The 24,053-nt window shown below is 38.5% G+C and overlaps 1 long non-coding RNA gene across 1 annotated transcript; it reads right to left on the bottom strand.

Moving 5' to 3' along the window:
* Positions 1–7,311: 7,311 nt before the first annotated feature.
* On the bottom strand, positions 7,312–15,581 carry LOC144307098 (uncharacterized). Its single transcript, XR_013374060.1, has 3 exons — positions 15,223–15,581; positions 7,825–7,921; positions 7,312–7,617 (listed from the first exon to the last, which is right to left on the bottom strand). It is a non-coding gene; the product is annotated as an uncharacterized LOC144307098 (long non-coding RNA).
* Positions 15,582–24,053: the final 8,472 nt, after the last annotated feature.

The following is a 24,053-nucleotide window of genomic DNA, read 5'->3' as shown; positions in this document are numbered from 1 at the left end:
CCCTTCTGTTTCTTCAGTGTCAATCAGCTGAGTGATTGGGGAAAAAAATACCCACTGAACTAGTTCACACAAAGTTGCGAAGTGACTCAAGCATCCTCCACCTTCATTGCCCTCTTCTCCTTCAAATATTCCATGGACACTCCAGATCTGAAATATTCTATACTATTCTCAGATCATACCATGACCATGCCTCAGATGATCGGGATACTAAGTGTAAAGCAGGGGAGAAATCAAGAGAGGTTTCTTTCTCAGCTATAGGGACCCATTCATCCCACAAGCCCCAAGTTCCATTACTGTTCTTGATCCTTTTCTATTTAGAATTTAATGTGCAAGCTGTTGTACTTGACAGGTGACCTTACGGAAAAGGAGAAAGAGAACCACTCTTTATAGAGCAAAGGGAACAGCATGCCCTAAGTCAAATGAGCATAATGCTTGTTCTGCTTTCTAGCACTTGGGGGTGGAGGCAGCTGTTCCCTGGCAGCCTCCAAAAGACTAAAAGCAGATGTGGTTCCTGTCGAGGAGAAACGAGAAACGTGGATCCCCAAAGACACAGACCCACGTGACTCCCGAGGATCCTCAAGGTACTTTCTGGTCTCCCCTCTTTTCTCTCGCTATTTGGAACTCTGAATTCTCATCTCAGCTATACGTAATCAATACTAAGCATAGTAATTTACATTTATCAAAAACAGTAATATTTTTTATTTTTTTTCAGCCAGTTTTTTTTTTTTTTTCATTCTCTCTACCTCGCGGGTACTTCCTAAATCAGATCAGTATATTACACACTTAAAGCAATCTTTTTCCTGCATTATTTTTTATTTGTTCATCTTAGGCAGACCTGAAAGTCATTAAAGATCACCGTTAAGCTCACAAAATGAAATCAAACACAAAATGAAATCAAGCACACACACATGAATGTACACACACACTTCAAGGGTTAAAGTCTCGTTTGTTTGTTTTGTTTTGTTTTTAGAGAAACCCTGTGTTGGATCTTATTTTCTGCAAGCATTCCATTGAGGAGAGCCTTATCTTGAAGTTTATCTTGGAATTTATCTAAAAGGAATTTTTTTGGTCATCAAGGTCAACACCCCTTTTCTTTCTTTCTCCTTGTTTTCAATTTTCTTTCTAAGGAATTGGAAGAAAATGCAGGCAGATGAGTAGTTACGTAATCCCAGAGCTGTGCATGTCACCTGGACCAGAGCCAGGCACATGTAAAGGTCTTCACTTGCCAAAAACACACCAGGGACCTCTTAAGCAATCAAGAATTGCTACATGTGTGCAAGAGCTAACATCTTGAACACAATAGAAATCTGTAATTCAATTATCTTCTGTTTCTCATACATTTACCCTTTGAGCATCCTGACATGTTGGAGCATGGAAGTCCAAACTGGAAACTGCTAAATGCTCCCCCTGCGCGTGAACGGGCCGCGAGGTCACTCCCTCCTGTTCACAAATGAGCATAATGAGGAGAAATGGAGACTTGGCTCCCCACTCAATAAGCCCTGGGGAAATGAGAAGGAAGAGAAAAGGGAAACAGGATAGAAGGAAAAAGCAGCTTAACAAAGGATAGACTAAAATCAGAAAGAGTTAGAATAATGAAAGCGAAGCAAGAGAAACTCAACCAAGGGTTAACTTCTATTGCTCAAAGAGTTCTCTCGGAGGCACTGATAGCAGTCTTGGGTACTAGTCCTCAAAAAAGGAGAATTTCTTTGCATGAGATAAGGACTTGTTTTTGTTGTTGGCATATGTTCTACCTAAAGGGAGATCACCTGCCCCCAGTCTTTCTCACAGACAAGCATTCTACTTCTGAAAATGGGATCATAAAACACACAACATAGACTCCTAACTCTGGGAAATGAACTAGGGGTGGTAGAAAGGGAGGTGGGCAGGGGGTGGGGGTGACTGGGTGACAGGCACTGAGAAGGGGCACTTGATGGGATGAGCACTGGGTGTTATTCTATATGTTGGCAAATTGAACACCAATAAAAAATAAACTTATAAAAAAACACACACAACACATTATTCACTACCTGCATATGATATGAGAATCAGAAAGTATCCCCCAGCAGTTTCACTCACAGTTATTATAATGGGCCAGGTCATTTTCCATAAAAATGAGTAACTCCCAGCAGGAAAAAAAATGAATAGAATGTGCTGATCTTGAACACAGAGTATTTATATATTTTATCACCCATAGACCTTATAGAGCTAGGTTTTTCTCCTGGGATGCACTGTTAATATTTCAACCTCTGTATATGCCAAATGGAAACAAAGATTGTTTCAAAAGGTAAATACAGTGCTGTCATTCTTCCTGGCACAATACGGATGCAATATATTTAACTAGAGTTACTAAGAAAACTATGGGTTTTTAACAAGATGTGGCAATATTATGCAAATGATTAATTCCAATTAAATCCTTTTAAGCAAGATGTGTGATTCAGGGTTCTTTTGATTGCAAGTGACAGAAATCTAACTCAAATTAATTTACAGGAAATTTATTGGTTGATACTGAAACATCTCAAGTTACCAAAGGAAGGTTTAAATAACCAGTTTATCGCAAGAACAAAGATGCTGTTGGCCCTCAAAAATATGTGGAATCAGAGCTTCAAGACAGCCAGGACTTTATTTTTGTGTCCCCCATCTTTGCTTTTCTCTGTGTGTTAGCTTTTTCCTCATTTAGTTCAAATTTCTTTCACAGTGCAGGAAACATGGCCCCTGGCTAGTCCTGGCTTCAAACCCCACAGCTTTAAGCAACAGAAATGGTTATACCCTCTTCCTTATTTCTAGTAAAAAATTCCAGGTGTAGGGGATCCTGGGTGGCTCAGTCGGTTAAGCCTCTGACTCTTGATTTCAGATCAGGCCATGATCTCAGGGTAAGAGGATTGAGCTCCACATTGGGCACCATGCTCAGCCTGGTGTCTGCTTGTCCCTTTCCCTCCCCCCACCAGCACCTCTCCCCCCCTTGCTTGTGCTTACTCTTTCTCTCAAATAAATAAATAAAAATTTTTTGTAATTGCCTTTTAGAAAGAGAAGAAAGAAAGAAAGAAAGAAAGAAAGAAAGAAAGAAAGAAAGAAAGAAAGAAAGAAAGAAGAGAATTCCAGGTGAAGAATTATGATTGGCTTTGCCATATCAGGTGCTCATCCTCTAGCCAAAGAGTCACCCGTGCATCAGACTATCAGAACAAGCTCTCCTTGTGCTCAGCATGCATCCATCAAGTGGTTAATATCTAGCAAAGTGGGAGTAAGTGTTCTCTTCCTCTCAGTTCAGCAGCAAGAGAACAGCATCATGATAAAGGATTCAGGATACATAAGATCCATGTGGGAGTCCCAGCTGGGTGACAGCTGAGACCTTCAAAGAAAAAATCACCACCTCTTTGAATTTGAGTTTCTTCCTTGGTAAAATAGGGGGGAATGGAGCCCTTTCTCAAAAGAAATGCTAACAGATGCACTGACACAGACAAAGCTTATGTTCATTATGTCAAGTGAAAGAAAGTACAAGCAAATGAGGGCATGGTATATCATTTCATCATTTCGCTTTGTGCAATGCTAGAAAAAGCAAAACTGTCCAATAGTGATAGAAACACAATCAGGAGCTGCCGAATTGCATGATGGAAGGTGCTGAATGAAAAAAGTATGAGGGTAAAAGGGCACAAACTTTCAGCTTCAAGATGAATAAAATCTGAGTATCTAATGTAAAAAATGGTGATGACAGCTGATAGCACTGTATTGTATAAGTTAAATTCACCAAAAGAGTAGAAATTAAATATTCTCACCAAAAGAAAAAAATATATGAGGTGATAGAAATGTTAATTAGATGGGGAGAACCCTTTCACAATGTATATGAATACAAATCACCACACTTTAAAGATCTTACAGTTGCATCTGTCAATTATACATTAATAAAGCTGAAATTTTTAAAAATTTTTAAAAAAATAAAAAGAAATAAAATTAAATGGTTTTTTAAAGAATTTTTAAAAATAAATAAATCTGAAATTAAAAAATACAAAAGAAAAAAATTACAAAAGGCAGGAGGGATCTTTCTGGGAAAATATAAATGTTCTATAACTTAATTTGGGTGGAAGCTACATTGACGGATATGGGAGGAGTCTTTGACTCACAGATGTAAAATATGAGCATTTTATTTTAGATAAATTACATCTTGATAAAATTGAATTTATTTTTTAAAAAATCTCTTTCCCACTGGGAAAAAAAATCTCTTTCCCAGAAGATTGAGATGAATATCAAATGAAATGAGGCACCTCAAAGCCTTTGCAAACATAAGTGATATGCACATAATGTAATACTGTCTTTTACTCTGTTTAATGGTGTCTGTGGCTAGTTTTCGTAGTTGAATCAAGGTGCTACGACACCCAAACATCTGGTCAGAGTCTACGATCATAAATTACTTCTGTCACTTTGGCCATGTCTTCTCCAGGCTCTTCCTACTCCAGGAGTCCAGGTATCTAAACCTCAGGTGGTAAGATTTCTAAAGTTATCTCCCACCCTGGTGTCACTTGCAGCCTTTTGATCTTTGCGGAGACAAACTAAAACAGGGACAAAGCTTACACACCACTGGAAGCACCACTAAAATCTCCCTTAGTAGGGATGTAGGTGATTGTGAGCTTGAAAAGGCTCAACTTACTATGTGTTTCAGTTTTTTCTTGCTGCTCATTGAAATTTAGGATTTAATGCACTGTGTCTTATTATTCCTCATGATTAGGTATGTTGACTGGACTCGGTTGGGCCATCCTTCTCTGCATAGTATCAGTTGGGGTCACCTATGTGACTGCATCCAACTAGGAGCTCCACTAAGGTTGGAATACCCCAGAGGGCTGCACTCACATATTTGGCACCTCAAATGTGGGTAGATGGAACAGCCAGGGGATGACTGGACTTCTCTCTTGCCACATGGTTTCTCATCATTCTGAAATCTAACCTGAATTCCTTTCAGTGACATCTAGAGGCCAAAAGGATGAAAACAGAAGTTGTAAGTCCTCCCACGGTCTGGCCTCGGTAGTCTTAGAAAATCACTTCCACTTCATTCTGAAGTCAAAGGGCCATCCCTATTTCAAGAGATGGAGAATAAGACTCCACCTCTTGATGGGGAGAGTGCCAGTCATGGGAAAGGGTGGGAAGAACCGTTGGTGGACATCTTTACCGACAATCCACTGCACTCTGCCACTCATTTCTTCCACTCATTATAAATAATTAAGTTCAAGGTCAATTAGCTCTAAAGATGTAGACCACAAAATGAGGGACTTAATTGTTCATGTAGTCATTGATTCAAATAACAAGGATCAAAATCTGTGTGCCAGGCAGTTGGTATGCTAACCACACCAAACTAAAACTCCCTTGACACAGGAGGGCAAGAAACCACCCAGTACTCAAAGCTGCAGGCTTGGCAAGAAAACCATACCTTTATCAAGAGTTCCCATTTATCTGGATTTTAGGAATAATAAAATACTTTGAAGATCAACTGGCCTTTCCTCTGGATGTAGGAGGAACTTCCTGGTATTTCCTTGCTAGATCATAATCTTTTCCCTTTTGAAAGACTTAGGAACCAAGAAAATAAATATAGATAAATAACCGTTTGTATAAATTAGAGCAGGACCTGTTGAAAGATGGATAGAATTCATTCTTAGTCCATTAATTATTCCATTATGGTCATCTATTCATTCCATATAAATTAGTAGCTATTTGCTACGTCATAAGCATTTCTAGTTCTTTGTATAGGGCCACACCTCTTTCATCTACTTTGTCTTTTAAACTTAGTAAAGTTTCAGGCCCAGTTTCCTCCTGGCACATGTTGAAAGTCATTATTTAAATAGGAATGAAGAAAGTTGAGACTAGGAGTAAGCAGGAAGCCTACCAGGAGGGGTCCTAAGACAGGGTATTAAGACCCCTTCCCTTCAAGTATGTGGTGCCCTCCTCACATGCATTCTCTTGAGCCTCCAGTGGCCAGCTCTGCCGGGTGTCAGTCCATCAGCTTGGTTCCTTTGAGCTAAAGGTACCTCCTCTTTCTCCCCTTCTCTCTCCTGATGAAATCTTGCTGATTCTATAACACAACTCCTCTAGGATTAATTAACTGAACCACAAAAGGACATTAAAGATTGACAACAGCTTTCTGCGGTACCTCTCCAAGACACATTCCCATTTGGATTTTCAAAGCACAACGAAATGATACCAAAAGCATGAAGCTCAAATGGAATCAGGCAGAGGCAAGAGGGAGATGCATTGGGACGAAGGCTCATCCCAGTATTCCTCAAGCCATAGGATATATGCAGCTTCTGTGTGCATATCAAATAAATTTGACTATTTAAAAAACTCCACTCATTTTCTCCTGGAAACTTTTTTTTTCTTTTTTTTAAATGCTTGGTGACTGCATGTCAAGAGACATCAGAAAAGAGCACTTGATTCCTTGTAGAAGCAAGCTACTGAAACTGCCCCATTTGTTTTAGTCTCTACTACAGAACTTTGGGTTCTGGGAATTGATCAAGACCAAGACTTTGAGGGGGAAATGAGGTCAAGGTCACTGCAACACCACATGGCTGAGGTTCAGCTCACTTGGTGTGTGAGTTTCCTTTAACGATGTGGAGCAGACTAATAAACAGAACATGCTATATTTTGGAAAATGAATGAAGCCCAGTACTGGGAGACTCTTGGATGGAATGTGTTAACCCTCTCCTGAGCCAGAAATGGGACCTCTGAGGTTTCTCATGGAAATTATAATATTTGTGGATTCGAAAATAGAAAAGTGGCCAAATCTTCGAAACTGAATGAGAATGACTCATTTTGGTAAGGTACCTCGCAGGCTGTGCAAACAACTCCTCAGTCATTGTCAGGACTGGGAATGTCCTCAAGTGGGCTTTGAAGAAGGCTCCTTGGTTTCAAATCCTGGTGACCACAGGGAAATTAACCTCTCTGAATCTTTGCTCCTCCCGCATTAAATGCAGATGATAATAGGAGTGTGTATCTCAGATGTTGGGAGGAGAAAGAGAAGGCTTTGGAGTACCTTGAACAGTGTATGTCACATAGTAAGTGCTCAGTAAATGTTCTTTATTAGTATTTAAGTATTGTCAATTCTGTATCATGCTTATTTTACAGAAGAATAGCTGGACAGATAACCCCAGTAATGAGGACTACACAGGTGTATGCCTGCCACTGCAATGCATTTTATGCTTGCATTTCATTCTTGCAGCAGCAGATTTGCTTTCCTAATTATGTTCCCCAAGCATAGCCAGCCGTCAGTGAGGGAAGGCCCAACAATATGCTGCATGATGAGAAGAAAGTGAGACAGGCTCTCAGGCCCCTTTTAAACTTAGGATTCTGTGGTTTGTGGAATACAAATTTCAAGTGAGTAATCCACAACATGCCTACATCTCCAATGGCTAATGAGGCATTGGCTTATTTTCAAAAAGCCTTTCCTTGGGGTTTCCAATGCTGAGTAGCAACACTTTTCCTCCTCAACCAACTAGCTGTCCTTCTCTCCCAAGGAGCGGATATGCATTCCAGGAGTGAGCAGCTGAGTTTCATCACCAGGTGACCCAATTATTCCTTTATCTCAGTCGAAGTCCTCTGTAGGTTCTGGATGGCTGCTTAGCCAGAAGTGTTTGTACTTTTCTGGCAGGATATAAAGTAGACAAACACAACAATACATAAAATATAAACTGGCAAGTTGAAGCAACAGAAGCACCACAGGGGGCCCCAGGCAGAAGTGTTAAAAAAACAGAACTTAACCCTTGAGAGGACTCTGCAAATGCTTATAATACAGGCATCATTTTTTTATTCAGTTTGAAAATGATCTAGATATTTCCAGCAGGGACTCACAAGTTAGGACTCAGCATCACTGATATAGTTCCTGTGAGCAATTTTCTCTGGCGGTAACAAACCCCATCTGACCTCCTAGATTTGGAGAGAGGAGTCTCTGTCAATGAGAAATTTGAGAGAAAGAAGAATTGACTGTTGTGAGTTAATAACAAGATTCAAAAATGCAATTTAACCAACACAACTTTGATGCATTCGTTCAATGAGAAAAGCATATTTTATTGAGAAGAGCCTGCTCAGCACTCTTCTATGTGTCAGGAATGCAGTGAAAAGCCTCCGGCCTTCCTGCAGTTTCTAATCTGGTGAAAATCACAAATAATAAGTAATCAAATAAATATATAGTGATTTTCTGAAAGTGCAATGAATAACGAGTGGAGGTAACGGGGTAGGAGTATTAGGGTAAGTGGTCAGGGAAGACAGAGTGGTCTGGATCTCTTATTTCTGGAGCACCGTAACCAAGTCAAGCGAAGGCCTTCTATATGCTACTACTGATAAAGCCAGACTCCAGTCTGCCCCATCAGCTTTGCAATGATTTCCAACCTGTGATCAAAAGTAGGAAAAAAAGAAACAGCTAATATGGCAGCTCTCCTGGAATATGGCACTGAAGGACTTCATGAAGTTTCTTTCAGCTCTGTAATAAACTCTCCTTATCCAGAAGCCGAGATTCACTTGTCCCCAAGTAGCTTGAGACCCAGTCAGAGGGAAACAGTGACAACGCTGTAAAGGCTTTGCTATTCCTCGATTTGCAGAGTCAGTATAAATAGACCATGTTTTAAAAGGTGAGCCAAAAGAACCCAAAAAGGTGGAAAAATAGAGAAGCTAAAAATAAATGAGTAAAAGAGAAAAGTTCCTGTAATTTTAGGTTTAAAATACGAGGTTGAGTAATCAAGGAAAGTATTTTTACTGCCTTGTCAATATTTTTCCTGGAAGCTCGGGTAAATAGACCTTCTTCAGATCTGTAGTGTGCGTGCCTAATGGTCTTAGGTGTCTCTGACCACAGAATAACTTTATCCCTAAGAAACAGAGCAAACAGGAACTCTGTGGTTTTAGCATTCCCCACAAATAAGTAAATATATGGATGTATATTTTAAAAGGTTCAGTACCATAGGACAGATCATTTGGGTCTGCTTGAGAAGTATTTCCCCTCTAGTGGGATATTTCTTATGAAGCTTTCCATGCATTAAAAGGAAGCCCTGCTTGCCCAGGGTGATCTCGGTCATATTTTCTGCATCGTTTGTACTCTTTCAATTTACTGCCGAATGCCCAGCAGCTGTGCGGGAAAGCATATGAGAAGTTATCCGTTTTCTAAGTTGAGTCCTCATTTATTTACCCTGCTGGTGAAAAACCCACTGGCTTTCATCTCTGCTGAATCCGTGGCCAGGAGAAGCAGGGGGTCACAAATGTTGAACAGAGTTTAAAAGGGGGAAAAATTATCATGAGAGCCTTCAAGCACACCTAACTCCTCAGTTCAAGCTGTCCCTCGGTTTTATGAGGTATTTGCCCAAAGCTCTTGCTGTTCAGGCAAGGGGAACAGCACGTGGTTTTGTTGGCAGTAGGGACTCTGCCTCAAACTGCAGCATGCTTCCATGGGCTGATTCATTAGGTCCCGCTGATCCTATGCTTTAACACAAATCCATCACTTGAATAACTGGCACCCCTCAACCCCTGGATCCTTGATTATTTGATGTTGGGTGGAAAATAGGTGCTGGGAACTGTCAGGGAAAGCAAAGAGCATATCAGATGCCCATACATCACCTTGAAGGCCATGGACACCGTATGTGCTTTCCAGTGAGACATGACTAATAGCTCTTCAGTCTGGACTTGGCCAACGTGCAGCTAGCATGGTGAACAAAGAGAAAGACTCACTATCTCTTCCAAGAAGGTCCAATAGGAACCAATAACCCCATTTATCTGATGGTTCCTGGATGAAAAGACTTGAAAGATCTCTTGAAGATTGAAAATTCATAATTTTACCCCAGAAGGAAAAAATAACGTTGCTCTTCTAGATTGCTTGAAGAGCAATTTCCAATTCCATCAACATGCCAAAACTTCCAGTAAATTCAGTCCAAAAGACTAGTCAGGGCAGTCATTTTCAAGCAAATAAAAGCAAATGCTTCTTCAAATAGCAAGTACCAAATTATCCCCAATATATTGTGTGGGTTGAAAATATCAAGTGCTCTAAAAAAAGCATCTGATGTATCTATTATTAATCAACCTAATGTGGTTTTTAATGGAAAAGCTAGCATATCCTAAAAAAGTCCACAGCCAGACTAACATCAAAAAGGACAACTACTACGTGTTATACAAAAGGCTCCAAAAGCCAAAATGCAAAGATAAATGTGAGCTTCTTGATGTCCTTGAATTTGATGTAATGTAGGCAAATATGAATGAATGAATGAGTGAATGAATGAATACCTGAGCATTTTTCTGTCATGTTGATGTAGTCCCATCTTTATTCTCTACAGGAAATATTTGAGATGACTGTACTATATACCAGTTTGTCCTCACTATTTGACATATCCGTGACATCTCTTCCTCCAGAAAGGCAGCAAACAATAAGCAGACAGGCAAGAACTTTTTTCCCACAGTGTCTTGAGTCTGATCCTGTTTATCTTTCTACAACAATGGAAACAGATGTATTTTTGTGCTTGCAGCTTCCCAGATGCTCCATTCTAAAATGCTGTCTGCTGTTCAAAGACATTGCTAGTTTTTAAAGCAGTGAGGACTTCACTAAGTTAATTACTTGAGTCAAGACTTAGAATTTCTGGGTGCATAGTGCACCCTCTGCAGGAGATGTTTCATAACCAAGGGTTCACTTGGGGTCCTGTTGTGATGTCCTGTGATCACAGACTCTCAGCAAAGTAGACCTCTAGGAAGAACTTAAACTTCCTTCAAGACCAATGACAATAATAAAGCAGCCCAGGTGCCCAGAATCAGTGATAGGTAAATTGCTTAAATCTCACCATCACCTTACGTCAGAATTGATCTCAAGACCCTGTATAATACTCCATAATAAGCTGAGGTCAAGTATCCCTGGTTATGGGAAAAAACAGAGTTATAATCTGGGCAGGAAGTAGGCACAACCTGCCAGAGTCACACTCCAGCTATTAGAAAATCTTGTTTTGAAAAGAGCATCTTTCCTTTTCCCTAAATTACATCATTCCCTCACTAACCACGTTTGTTTCTTCCACAAACTGTAGCTTTAACCAAAAGGCATACATTTTTGTCTTTATAACCCTCTATACCAAGATGCTGAGCACATAACTTGTAGAAGGACTCCTGATCTGAAGCTGTAAAAAACTCAGCACTTACAACAGTAAAATATATTTTTTTTTTCAATTGCACACAGAACACTTAGCAAGATTGACTATATCCTGGGCCATAAAACAGAAATGAATAAGTTTAAAATAATAGAAATAATACAGAGTATATTCTCTGATCATAAAGGAATTAAACTGTCATCAATAGCAGAAAGATATTTGAAAAACTCCCAAAATATTTGGAAATTAAATAACATACTTTTAAGTAACCCATGATTCAAGTAGGAGATTTGGAAGAAATCTTAAAATGTTTTAAGTTGAAAAAAATTAAACTACAATATAACAATATTTGTTGGATGTAGATAAAGCAATAATTACAATTTGCCTTGGGAGTGAAAGAAGACATATTCCTGATCCCACAGATCAGGAATTACAAAGGAGTAATAAAACAATTCTACAAATAATTCCATGCCCCAAAATTCAACAATTTAGATATAAGGGTCTCAGTCCTAGAAAGAGACAAACTACCAAAACTTATTTTAAAAGAAGTAAATAACCAGAATAGTTCTATGTCTATTACAGAAATTGAATTTGTAGTTAAACACTTTTGCACAAAGAAAACTCAAGCTTGAAGGATCTCACTGGTTAATTCTATCAAACATTTAAGTAAGAAATAATACAAATTCTATACAATCTGTACTGGAAAATAGAAGGGAAATAAATACTTCCCAACCAATTTAATGAGGCCATCATTACCTTAATGCCAAAACCAAACAAGGACATTACAAGGAAAGAAAACAGGTTAATATCCCTCATGAATATAGACACAAAAATTTTCAACAAAGCATTAGCAAATACTAGCCAGAAATATATAAAAAGTTAGTATGTCATAGCCAAATGGTGTTTATCCCAGAAATACAAGACTGGTTCAACATTTAAAACTCAATCAATGTATTCCCATACATCGAGTGGCTCAATGAGTGCTTGAGTGGCTCAGCAGTTAAGAGTATGACTTTGGCCCAGGGCATGATCCCGGGGTCCAGGATGGAGTTTCACATCTGGCTCCCTGCATGGAGCCTACTTCTCCCTCTGCCTATGTCTCTGCCTCTCTCTTTGTGTCTCTCATGAAAAAATAAATAAAATCTTAAAAAAAAAACAATCAATGTAATTCATTATATTCAGAAAAATCACATAATCATTTCAATAGATGCAGAAAAAGTATTTGATAAAATTCAAAGCATGAGTGATTTAAAAATCTTCAAATAGGAATTTGAAGTTTGAAAAAGGTATCACTTATAGTACAACCCCAAAGAGAAAAATTTTAGCTATAAATCTATTTTAAAATGTGTAAGTTCTATCTGCTTAAAAATAAAAGCACTATTCAAAGAAATCAAAGAAGATATAAAGAAATTAAGAAAGATAATGTGCTCATAAATTGAAGGAGTCAATATCGCTAAGACATTACTTCTCAAATCAATCTACAGATTCAACACAATATTAGTCAAAATCTCAGCAGGCTTTTGTTGTAGACGTTGTCAAGCTGATTCTAGAATATATACAGAAACGCACCAAAACTAGAACAGCAAAAACACTTTAGAAAAGGAACAAAGTCAAAGAACTCACATAATCCCATTTCAAGACTTACTAAGCCTACTACAGGCCAATATTCCTCATAAACATAGACACAAAAATACTCAAAACTCAAGTCCAGCAATATATAAAAAAGTTAATACATCATAACAAAGTAGTGTTTATCCCAGAAATGCACGAGGCACATCCAATAATTAAACAGTGTGATATTAGTGAAAAAATTCACATATGTTTAGGATCTCAGAAGGTTGAAATCAAGGTGTTAGCTCTACTGGGTTCTCATCTGGAGACTCTGAGGAAGAATCTGCAATGAAGTTCACATAATTGTCAGCAGAATGCAATTCGTCACAAGTTGTAGACCTGGGGTTTTCTTTTCTTGCTGTCCTCTACAGGCCAGCTGCAATCCTTGTCATACATACCCCTCCATCTTCAAGCTAGCAGTAGGATATTAAATCCTCCCCAGCCTAGAATCTTTTGTACTTCTTTTGCTACCAGCTGTAGAAAACATTCTACCCTTAAATGGTTTGGAAAAATCCATTTCATTTGCATACCGTAAGGCTAAAGACAAAAATAGCCACACAGAAATACTGTACACTAGTTAGTTAATTAGAGATTAGGCTCACCCAGTTAATTAGAGATTAGGCCCACCCAGATAATTGCCCTATTGGTAAATCTGAATGACAACTGATTAGTAACCTTAATGACATCTGCATAATGCCTATGTCATGTGAAGTAAAATAATCAGGGTGCATTATTTCCTATTAGCCACAGTACCAAGGATTAGGGCAGGATATTTTGAGGGGGTATGTTAGAATTCTGACTACCAGTATGCAAAAGAATGAACTTCAAGCTCTATTTTAACCTTTTACAAAAAATAAGTGAAAATGGATTATAGACCTAAATGTAAAACATAAAATTATAAAATTTCCAGAAGAAAATATAATAGAAAACAAGGTCTTTCTGACCTTGGGTTAGGTAATGAGTTTTCATATGTGACACCGAAAACAAAATTCATTTTTTAAAAACAATAATTTGGCCTCTTTCAAACTTGAAAACTTTTATGCTGTGGAGATATGTTTGTGAGGATACACAAGCCACAGAATGTGAAAAATATTCAAACATTATATTTCTGACAAAGGATTTGTTTCCAGACTACATAAGGAACTTGCAGAACTCAGCAACAAGAAAACAACCCAATTAAAAGTGGAAGAAAGATAAATGGACACCTTACCAAAGAAGATATATAGATGGCAAATAGGCATTAGTAATTATGGAAATGAAAGTGAAAATCAATCAGAGAAAGACAATTATCATATGATCTCACTCATATGTGGAATTTAAGAAACAAAACAGAGGATCATAGAAGAGAGGAAAAAATAAAACAAGATGAAATCAGAGAGGGAGACAAAACATAAGAGACTCTTAATCATAGGAAACAAAATGAGGGTCACTGGAGGGGATGTGGGGGAGGCACGGGGTAACAGGGTGATGAGCATTAAGGAGGACACATGATATAATGAGCACTAGGTGTTATATAAGAATATATATGAAGACTCTACGTCTGCAATCAATAATACATTACATGTTAATTAAATTTAAATAAAATTTAAAAAAAAGAAAAAATCACAACTAGATATAACAATACATTTGTCACAATCGTTATTAGAACAAAAAACAAAACCTGACAATACCAAATACTGACAAGGAAGTGGAGTGATTAGAAGTCTTACACGTTGCTGGTGAGAATATAAAATGGTACCATCACTGTAGAAAACAGTTTGGCAATTTTTTATAAAGTTATACATACACTTCCCATATAATCTGGAAATGTAACCCAAATTTAAAAAAATACTGATATAAAAATGTACATGCAACTGTCTACAGTAGCTTTATTCATAATCACCCTAAATTGCAAACAATCCTGACGTCCTTTAACTATGAATATGTTACATTGCCTGGAAAAGGAACTTGCAGTCGTGATTAAAGTTAAGGACCTTGAGATGGGGAGATAATCCTAGATCATCAAGGGTCCTTCCTTCAGGGACTGAGGACCCAGTCCAATCACAAAGGTCCTCATAAGAGGGAGGCAGGAGGATCAGAGTTAGATCAGAGAGAGAGGAAAGGCAATGAAGGTGAAAACAGGAGTGAAAGGAGGTCAGGTGATGTGATATGGAGACCTGAGCCAAGGCATGAGGTCAGACTCCAGAAGCTAGAATATAGGAGAAAAAGAATTCTTTGCTAGAATCCCCAGAGGGAACACAGGCCTGCCAACACCTTGATTGCAACCCAGCAAAACCGATTTCTGACTTCTGCCCTACAGAATTAAAAGGTAATAAATTCGAGATGTATAAGCCACGGAGCTTGTGGTGATTTGTTGCAGTAGTGCAAGGAGACTAACACACCACTCTTACGTCTCCATCTCCGTTGCTTCTACCTTAACTGAGGGGCAGTTGTGAACACAGATTCTGGAGCTAGACTACCTGTATTTGAATTCTAGCTCTGCCACCGCTATGGGCAAGTCATTCAAGCCCCTGTGCCTCAGTTATCTCACCTGTACGCTGGACTCGTGATAAGCATTCGGAGAGTTGTGACAGTGCTCAGCATCTTGAAAACATCTTTCAAGTATTTCCTATTATTGTTTCTGTAATCTGAAATCCCAGTATTCATAATCTGAACCGATCCAATACTCTTAGCTAGCTGCCCTATTTTTCTTCTTGCCCTTATTATAATCTTATTCACAGAGCAGTAAAATTGAGATGTTTGCAAAATAAAATCATGAAATCCCTCTGATCATAATCTTCCAAGGGCTTCCCATTGCACTTAGAATTAAATCCAAACTTTTACCCATAGCCTACGAGGCCTGATATGACGTCCAAGACTTATACTCAACCTCATCTCTCTCCACTCCCTTTGTTGCTTGCTCGCTTTACCCCCACCTCCCTTCATTTTGAGCCTCAAATACACCAAATGTGTTTCTGCCTCAGTGCCCTCAAGTGGGTCATTCCTCTGCCTGGAATGCATGTTCCCCGGTTTTCACTTGACTGACTCGTTCCTGAAACTCAGTCAAGGTCTCCTCCTCAGAAGGACCTTCCCTCATCACTCAAACTAAATTAGCTCTCTCTAATCATGTTTACTTATTTATTTCATGTCTCCCATTAAAGGACCTACCGCCACATCTCCAGTGCTCAGAATTACATCTGGCATATTGTAAGTACTCAATAAATATTTGTGAAGTGAGTCAAGTGTTGGCTGACATGTGTGTTGAGGTATCATGCTGGTGACTCCCACGTACATTATGAATTAGATTAGTATAGTTGTAAATCTTCTCTCAGCAGAAAGGTTCTGCCTAAAGACAAAGTAATTTTGCCAGTGATGATTGTGTAGTCTATTTTCTCTCATTCTTCTCTTTTGTCTTAACAAGTGTCTCTGAGGACATTTTCTCTCAAATTCCTGAAAGGGGACTTCAGCGCTGCTAAAGTGAGAGGTTGAACTATGTTTAACCACCAACATCCATACCTTCTAACTCTTAATTCAATTACTTCTTTATCTTAAGTTGTTTTGGTGAAGAGTGAAAGACCGCGTGGTCTATGAGACCAACATGAGGCAGGCACTGCCTAGCTGCCCAGCACTTCAGGGACTGATGAAAGCCCTAGGACCTTATCTTCTCCAAAAATGCAAAGAGAGCTGAGATCCAATAACAAAAGGAGGGTGGATCTCGAATGGCCCGTAGAAGAACTCCCATGACATTCCCACATTGTGTTGACCCATGGAACGTGGGCATTGGTTTGTACAACACTGCACCTGTTCTGATATGTTTGTTTTTCCCCCTCTTTCCTTCTCAACATGAGGCTTTGAGCAAATACAAACATAGCTTTCCTCAGTCTCCCTCTATCTAATCTTTCCAGCACCTTCCCTTAAAATGCAAGACAACTACTAGGCCTAAAGTGTATTCAATATTGATGGGTTTTTCTGGGGCTTTCATTGTGGATCTTCCTGGCTACTTTGGTGCCGGTAACCAATCTGTGGTCATTGTTAAAATGTGACAAATTGCGGACACTGGGGTTTAGGGTTAATGGGAGAAAACAGACCCCTGGAGGGTGATTCACTCTCTTTTCTCTCTAAAGACAACAAAATCTAATCCTGGGGTGGCCTTGTCCGCATTGCAAGTGCATACCTGGCATTTCAACTGACAGCCAGAGAGCGCCTGCGATTACTCAGAAGAAAAGATGGTATCTCTGATAATCTGAGAGAACAAAGACTCCAGTTACTTCATCACTCTTGCCTGAGGGTCTGGAATTAATTGTGTTTCTCTATACTCCATCTAATTTTACAAAATCATACTTCTCCATGGCAGTTTACTAATTTACCACCTCATCTAAGATAAGGCTTTGCCAACAGTAATAACATTTAGAAAATGCTGTCAGACCTGCTGTGGATGGTTTCTGCCCCGCACTGCTGCCTACGCACACATGCACGCGTGCGCACACCTATACAGTGCAAGAAAGAGCCAGACCTTAAAACAGGTAGCTCTAGCCTTTGAGGACACAAGCTCTTCAGAGTGAATGATCTGGGGCCTCAGAAGTTCACCTTCAGGACAAAATCAAGAAACAGCTGAATCAATTCAGAGACCTCTTTGGGTATCTGCTCCACTGTCTGTCCAAAGAGTAAACAGAGTAGAAAGAAATAATTCATCTGCTTTTCAGAAAAAAAGAAAACATTTATGTATATTTACCTGACACACATTTAGTGTGTTCTTAGCATTAAAACCATGACATGGCTTACCTTTCTTCAAATATGAGGGAGAGGGAAGAAAGCAGGGAAGTAGCAAAATTTGGAATGAGCATGGACATACCAAGCCTGGAGTCTCTAAACGTGAAAGTTGGTGTTCTGGGGCTTGGGGATAGATGAGAGGGGTGGGACTTTTGATATTTATTTCAATTGCATAATCAATTTTATCAAGTCCTCTATTCTAGGGATAAGTAAGCAGACTCAGTATACAAATGTCTTCTAAATCCCATCACTGGAGTATTATGGCATATTCATAAAGACTCAGAGGAGGACAATAAGCAAAATAACTCTGTTCACACTAGTCTAGATTCTCTGGGTCACCGAGCAGTACATCTCTGATCTTTAAGCAGGATGTGGTGTGTACGTGTGAGATGTGTGTGCACAGGTATGAGTACGTGTGCTTACGTTAAGTGTGTAAGTGTGGGGTGGAGTACAAAGCAAAGCAAAATAGTGCCTGCTTCCCTTTTGGCCCAGATTCCACTTGTAGATATAATTATTTGTTTAACATAGTCACACCATATTATGTTACCTTCTATGATTTATTAGCAAAAGCACGCTCTGTAAGCTCCACTTTCCCAAGCAATGATCATTTCTTGACATGTTTCATTGCTGGGAAATGACAAAGACATTTGTTATACTCTCAGACAATAAAATATTGCCTTGTTCAAATACCTTCATGGAATATTAAACAAAATGAATGCTGTTCCTTTTCCTGTGTTTATCATATCATATTAAAAGTGAAGACGTAGCCCTTATGTTTTCTTTCCTGATAGACGAGACATTGGAAAGAATGAGTTTAGTTTACCCTTCATCCAACTGGCTTCACTTAGCTATGTCCAAAGCCTCCAACAGCGCTGTTAGAATACCATTTTAATCATCCGGTTTCTCAAAGGCCATTTTTAACGTACCTCTCTTTCAAATCATCATGAAGAGTAAAGTCCAAAATCTCTCCTGTAAATTTGTTCTTGGTGGCAATTCCAATTTTTGAATTTTTAGGCAGTGATGGAAATAGTAAAGACTAGGAAATGATCCAATATAAGGATTGAAGGAGTAAGCACCTTAGAAACTGGTTGTGGACCAACTGTATGCACATCACAAATATTCACCAGCCCATATACTGGTTTATTCTATATGCACACAAAGAATATATAAAATATACATTCTTTACCACTGAAATATCAAAAAGTGTTACCTAATTTGAGTAAGAATTAATGTATTCGCAAGGTAGTATATGCACTCCCACATCTACATGGTATACACATTTATTATAGAAAGATTTTCTAAGTAGTACTGACTTTTTGTGTAGAACAAATTCATCAGAAAGAACAATAAGTTATCCTTTTGAGTTTCATCAAATGCGTATTACAGCAAATGGGATTTCCAAGGCTACCTTCAGTGTTGAGTTGAATCCCTCGTATCTTTAAAGCTTTTTCATCTCTCACTTGCAGAATCAGTATTAAACTAAGGGGAGCTTAGGTAAACACCAACAATTTTAGCTAAGGAAATATGTGTACTTTTTGACATCATGATGCAAAAATAGTCTAAACAGCCTACAACAACCTCAAGCTTAAGTGCAGATGGCCTAAGCTCTGCATTCATCTTTGTTACTACTTTGTTTGAATTTAGGCCAATTAATTTTTCTTTACACTAGCTATCCAATATGCAAGGGAAAATGTATTTGCTCTATCTGAAAGGTGGTTGGGAGAATAAGATGAAATTGCACAGTCAGAGCTGGCTTTATGGGGATGCAACCAGGGCAGTTACACAGGCTCTGCTCTCTAAAGGGCCATGTACTCGGCTTACTGCCTTCTTGCTACAGACTTGAAGTTCTCGATAATTGTATCTTTGGACTTGGGCTTTGTAAGTATAGTCTAATAGGACAGTGAGGCATGAGCAGAGCAGATACACCAGGTCTCAGGACTCGCATGTGCAGGCTTTGATACTCTGGTACAGTGGGCAATGGGCTGAAGCATCAATGGTGCCAGCAGCTACCACAGCCTGGGGAGAGAGCACAGGCCCAAGACCAATGGCAAGAGGATGGCCTGCCCATCCATCTCCAAACTCACTTCTCTAGCATCGGTCAAAATTCACTTTCCAATCTGAGTGCAAACAGCAACTGCCTATCAGAAGTAATCAATTTAGCCAGTAAATTATTGCAAAATAAAACTGTAAAGACATTGCAATAAGACATATCAGGAAATTGTTAAAATTCTCTAAAAAGTTTAGAATCTCTGACTCTGAAAACTTCTGCAGTGTTTCAAAGCAAATCTCCACAAATTCAGATATAGAAATTAAAGATCGTCGTATTCGACAGAAAAGAACATTATTCTCACATGAAAATTCAGATAAACCAATTATCAACAAGGAAGACAATTTTAAAATTAAATTTTCCTCATGATTGAATATATGGTGATAGAATGTGTAAACAGGTGTTCTTAGCTATACATAAATCATGAAACTAGTTACGGTTTCTCAATATGACCCTCATAGCTTACAGGAAATGTGAGCAAAAACAATAAAATGCCCTTGCAAAAATTTGCATCTAAAATTAAATTTGAACTTACACAAAACTGATTCTTGCAAAGAGTCAAATAGTTTTAGAAAATTGTTGGGCAAAAATCAGTGACTTTAGACGTACTAAAAATTTATATTTCAAAATAGTGTGGCAGAAACTTGTCCCAACGTTGTCACAGTCTACAAAACACAATTAACAGTTGCATCAACAGAGAGATCTTTCTTAAAATGGAATATTATCAAGAATTATTTGCAGTCTTGCAGTTGCCAAAAGAACTGACACTTCTTTCAATTACATTAATTGAAAATGAAACATCCACGAGTATAAATTTTGACGACCTAATGAATTTACAGAAAATTGAGTCAGAAAAATTTTATGATCAATCAAGATATCACATTAATATTGTTTTTTATTTAAAATTATGACAGCAATATATTATTGTAGTTTGTAAGTTTATGTTGTTACTCGTGTATCATTATTATCCCTATTATGTTTCGTAAGTAACAAAGTGTTCTTAAAGAAAAAGCTTTTTATTTTAGAACCGTTAATGACACTTCTTTTTTTCTGCTTTTTGAACAAGGAGTCCTGCATTTTCATTTTGCACTGGACCATGCAAATTATGTAGCCAGCCTTGGCTATAATATAGTTCAGACTTTTGCCACAAATTTCCTGAGTCCTATTTAACCAAAGCGGGGCTCATTTTTCTTTAAACATGTTAAGAGTACTCATTTGATCTTATTTACCCAACAAGTCTGTCCCATGAATATTTGTTTCTTTGTGTGTTATATAAACTTTGCTTAGTGCCTTACTGTTCAGTCTGTGTGTATCTCTGACAACCCGATGTATCAGGGTTGGAATGTGCCCCTCCAGTGAGAATTTACAGTTTCTCTGTCAGACACCCTAAGATGCCGATGGGCAATCTTATTGATACCTTAGTTTGGGGTTTTGCAGACCAGGTAGGTAATACATAATTAGCCCTGAACCCAAATGAGGGAAGATCTGTGTAACACAGCCTCAGGAAATTTGCTTTTCTGCCCAGAGCCCAGAAAGAAAAACACAAGCTTCCTTATCATTCCTTTTTGGTGAGGATTTTTCCCTAGTCCACACTGTCACAGGGGAACAGGCCTTCAAGCATCCCAACTACCTCTCACCCCAGCAAAGCCTTGTCCTGGGTTCTCTCCCCCATCCTAACCAAGTGTTCAAAGCAAGCATTTGGGTTAAGAAGTGTTCAGCAAACCCAGATGGCCACAGCTTCAGTGCCCCTTCCCTGAATGGTTCCAGCTTTCCGCTTAAATTTAGTCCCTGGTGACTGCAGCTACTCTGTGCATTGGAGGTAATGTTGGTGGCTATTCCTTATGTCTTTTTCAAATGTTTTACAGATGATTCTTCTGTCTGACACAAGGCCAGAAAAAGAAATTGGGCGTCTGTTGTCCATTATGTAAAATGAAGATGTTGAATTGGACGAACCCTAAAATACAATTCACGTCTTCCATCTTCAAGTGCTCGTTGAACATCTACTATGTCTACTATGTGCTGGACATACCCGGATATGTCCCAAGATACTAAGAATACAGAGATGGATGAGACAGGCTCCTGTCCCACAAAAGTGCATAGTCTGGTTGGGAATATAGAGTCAGAAATATAATTTAAATAAAATGTGGCAATACCATCATAGGGTTATACACAGGATAGCATATAGGTGCAGGTCAGAGAAGGCTTCCGGGAAGAACACAATTGAAGCTAATGTAGGAGGATGAGTAGACGTTATCCTGGTGTCCGTGGATGGACAGGAGGCTGTGGGGGGGTGAGCAGGTGTTGCTGCTGCTGGAGTGGCAAATGTGATTCCAAACAAAGGAGGGATCACAGGAAAAGGACAGAGGTGAAAACCACAGGTGAGCTAAGAGCTGACTGATCCAGTGAAGCAGGTTTGTTCTAACCATTTTTTATAAAGGATACGTATTGGATCTATGAAAATAGAGACTGTAATTGTCCATGAGGTTCCCTGATTCAAATATGTCTCCTTAACATAACCTAAGGAGATTTTATTTTCATGTAAGAATTTATTTCTGTAATTTTATCACTTTTTTTTTGAAATTTATATAAACTAAAACTAGACCCTGGAATAACACGAGCTTTGAACAGCTCAAGCATAAAAGTGTACAGAAAACTACAGATTACCTGCAGATCTAAGAACAATGTAGTTCTGGTGGAAATGAATCAAATCCCTTCTCTGGGGTATTAGTGAACCCCTTAGCCCTGCTGTCAAGAGAAATCGTTTTGTCCACCCCCTCACCACCATTTCCTTTTTTTTGTCTGTTGGCTCGCTACTGTCTCCAGTCTAAATTGTGTGTGGCCACAATTCTCTCTGAACTAAGCTGGTCTGTTTTCCTCCAAGGGTGCTCAGTCCTCATTTCTCTCTAAAACTGTCCCAGGTTTCCATCCTAAAACCAGGGTAGCTGCAAATGCCTTAAGATTTGCAACTGAACATTTACTGCTTTTCAATTGTTATTCCTGTTTCTAATTTTTTAATTGCACAATTCCATACAATGTTGAATCTATAAGAGATGATATCCTTTTCAAAATCGAAAGGACTCTGTCCCATGGCCCTGAATAGAAAACTCTCAGTAATCCAATGGGTATTTCCGTGACTTCAGTGAAGAGAAAACACTTTCTGCACGGAGTCCCCTCAGCCATTACTCAAGTGTCCTTCCTTTTAAATATTTCCTCCCCCATTCCCTTCACAGGATAGAAGTTCCATTAAAGGACTTGCCTATCCTTACAGCTGCATTGCCTTGAGATTCTACTGTGTATTCACTTGGGATCCCTGGTTGTTGGGTCACAAATTGACTTTGAAATGGTTAGCAGTGATATGTATAAATGCAAAACACTATTATTATGTGGAAATTACTACTTACTTTGTATAATTCTTTGCTTTCCCTCTGCAAAAAAACCACATACTTATATTAAAGTTTAATGTGCACGTTCTTTTCCTGTAATTTCTATGAATAGTTGTATGATACTCAAGTCAACAGGACTCATTACAACCCAACTGAGATTTCAACAACTTTTGATCTTCTAGTGACATAAAGACCACATTCCTTCGTGTTTAATGATTACATGAACTAATGTGCCATAGAATATGAGATTTTCAGCTTTGCAAGTTTTTCTTAAGGTCTGTAAAAAGCAGTGTTATAATGTTTGTAACTTAAAATACTTCACCACGGACCATAGGATATTATAAAATCCCACTTATAAGCTTGAACTGTAAGGATAGTTTCTTCCTCACAGAAAATCTGTGCTTCAGGGAAACCAATCAATATTATGTCAGAAAGGCTGCATTTGGTTACTACAAGCATTTCTACTATTTATGTTTTGATCAACTCTGAGACTTTGGCAATTAACCTAATGCATATCAGATTCTCAGAATCAGTATTTAGAATGACAAATGTTAAAATTGGTAAAGTATTAGTAAAATTTAAATGGACTGGAGATACATAGATTCGTTGAAATACTTTATTAAAGATATTCAACCTGTGTAGGTTGGAAACTGGAGGAAATATTTTGAATTCATTCAACTGTCTCGTGAACAGTATATAACAATCTCCACTAGGCCCAAAAACTGAGCCCTTAATTAATGAGGAAGCCAGAAAAGAAGTTCCAGTTGGTTCAAAGGAGACCTCAAAGACCAGACAAGAATATAATCTTGTCTGTAGGTAATGCTGAAATGAATTTTCTTAACTGGTGTGAAACTGGCTTCTTCCACTGAAGAAAAAGAAAGTCCATTGAACCTCCTCTAGTCAGAAGTTATTTGCATGTGTATAGACATGAATTAGTGCATTACCATCAGTTTTCTAGGAGTTGACTTAGTTCTACAGAATTGTAAAAGAGCTCAAAGACAAAAAAGGCAGTAACTCCAAAGAAGCAAATAACCAAATGAATATACTCTAAACTGTCTGTAGTTTTCTACTAAAAGAATCTAGTTATCTTTTGGTCTATTTAAAAGTTGTTCCAAAAAAAAAAAAAAAAAAGGTTTTTCACATTTTTTCCTTGTAATAGACTTATCTCCAGCCACTGGTTTT

The sequence above is a fragment of the Canis aureus genome, chromosome 38 (assembly GCF_053574225.1).
Source record: "Canis aureus isolate CA01 chromosome 38, VMU_Caureus_v.1.0, whole genome shotgun sequence".
Classification (NCBI taxonomy): Eukaryota; Metazoa; Chordata; class Mammalia; order Carnivora; family Canidae; genus Canis; species Canis aureus.
This window is presented reverse-complemented; position numbering and strand designations above follow the sequence as displayed.